We start from the raw sequence: 2,282 nt of genomic DNA, 5'->3' as shown, positions 1-2,282 counted from the left end.
CGATCCCCCAGTCTGTGCCCCTCTGGCGCCCTCGGTGCAGCCTCACCGGACCCTGTGAGACCCCCAAAATCTGGGGGTGCTGTGCTGCCCTCCGTCCCCTCCTGCCTTGCCCAGCCCCGATGGGACACACGGCGGGGGTGGCGCTATCCGGACATCCCCGTGCGTGTCGCGGCCTCACCCCACAGATGTGGGGCGGGTCGGGGTGCGGGATATGGGGGATGTGGGACCCCTCTCCTGGATGCACCCCAGGGACCCCCGTGCTCCTCCCCACCGCCGGGACCCCCCTGTGCCTACCGGGACCCCCGAGAGTTGCTGGACCCCGCTGAAAACCCCCTCTGTGACCCCGCCACAGGATTTGGGGCACCCCAAACCCCCTAAAACACCCCCAGCCAGAACCTTGCGTGTGTCGGGGGTCTCATCCTGATCTCCCCCCGCCTTGCGGAGCTGCTCTCCCTGAGAACCGAGGGGGAAAATCCACGGGGATGAATCAGCAGCGGGCGGGAGCGGCAAATCACGCCCTGAATCGCGGCTTTGATTCCCCCCCGGCTGCCACCGGCACCGGGCACCGCAAATCCCCACGGATCCGAGCGCGGCCGGCGGGCCCCGGTGGCGCCGGGGGTCCTGTGTCCCCTCGGGAGTCACCGTGGGGGGACACAGACGGTCTCCGGTAGTTTCCCGGTTGGTCCCGGTCCGTGCTGACCCGCGGCAGGGCCACACCAGCACGCACCAGTGGCAGCTGCGATCCCGGCAGGAATCGAGGTGGAGAAATTCCAAACTCGGGGAAATTCCAAACTGTCCCCACCTCGGGGAGGGGACACACACGGCACAGCCCCGGCCGGCGGCTGCGCTGGAATTGGGCTGAAAACTCAATAATCCGGTTAGTGGCAAGAAGGCTGATTTTTCCCTTTAATCCAGTTTGCTCCCATATGTCCCAAACCCGCCGTGCCCTAATCCGCTTTCCCTGCAGATGGGCAGCGTGGGGGAACCCCCCGAGGGGTGCCAGGCCCGCGGTGTCCCCCCGGCAGGGGACAGGAGGGACAACAACCCACGCAGCCCCGCTGCCAGCGCGACAACGGCGCCAGGAGCTGGTTTGGGTCCCAAAAAAAGGGATTTGTGCGATTTATGGCCGCGGGATGCGGCCGCGGCTCCTCACGGCGGGGGGAGMGAAGGGAGCGGGCTGCACCGCGGCTCATCCCGCGGCTCATCCTGCGGCTCATCCCGCTAATTAACGCTCAGGAGCAGCTTTGTTTAAAGGCTAGACCCGAGGGAGGCTCCGGGCGCCCTGCGAGGATCCTCCCTCCCCATCCTGCGCTGATTTTTGGGGGCTCAGGATGGGATTTGGGTCTTCCAGGGAGCCTCCGATGAGGGTGAGAGGATACCGGGGAGCATCCCGAGGGGYTGCAGCAGGACCGGGGGGGTCTCCAGAGCCTCTCCTGCAGCGGGCACCGGTCCCCGTCAGATGGGGGGGATAAAGGGGGCAGAAATGGGGAGTGGGAGATCCAGGAATGGGGGAAGCTGGGGCTGTGTGCCCCCAAAGCGCTGTGGAGCCTCTGGGAGCGTTGGGGGTCTCGACACCGGCGCTCTGAATTTTGGTGTGATGGTGTCCAGAGAGGTGACACCCCAAATATCCGAGCCCTCAGAGAGTTCTTGGGGTCCTGAGGGGTCCCAGCAGGTGGGGACTGGCACCAAGTGTCCCCATACCCGGGGACATGTCCCACTGTCTTGCCCTGGCACCCACAGAGGCCACAGAATGGACAGAAGAACAGCAGTGGCTCCCATGGCTGGTGCCAGGGGGCTGTGACATCCSTGCGGAGCTGTGACTGTCCCYRTGGAKCTGTGAYATCCCTGCGGAGCTGTGACTGWCCCYRTGGAKCTGTGACMWCCCTGCGGAGCTGTGACTRTCCCYRTGGAKCTGTGACMWCCCTGCGGAGCTGTGACTGTCCSCGTGGAGCTGTGACCACCCTGCAGAGCTGCGGCTGTCCCCGCAGTCCCCACGGAGCCACGATGTCGCCACAGAGCCGTGACCCCACARAGCMGTGACTGTCCCCARGGACCTGTCGGRCTGTCTGCAAGGAGACACAGCCATCCCCACGGAGCTGTCACTGTTCCGGGGATCCGTGCCTCCCCATAGACCCGTGCCATCCCGACAGACCCATGCCATCCCCACGGACCCGTGCCAATCCCCAAGGATCCATGCCATACCCACGGAGCCCTGACCATCCCCACAGACCTGTGCCATCCCGACAGCCCTGTGCCATCCCTATGGATCCGTGCCATCCCCA

The sequence above is a fragment of the Malurus melanocephalus genome, unplaced genomic scaffold (assembly GCF_030028575.1).
Source record: "Malurus melanocephalus ecotype Western Australia unplaced genomic scaffold, MMel_1.1 scaffold_1502, whole genome shotgun sequence".
Lineage (NCBI taxonomy): Eukaryota > Metazoa > Chordata > Aves > Passeriformes > Maluridae > Malurus > Malurus melanocephalus.
Note: the sequence above shows the minus strand (reverse complement) of the source record.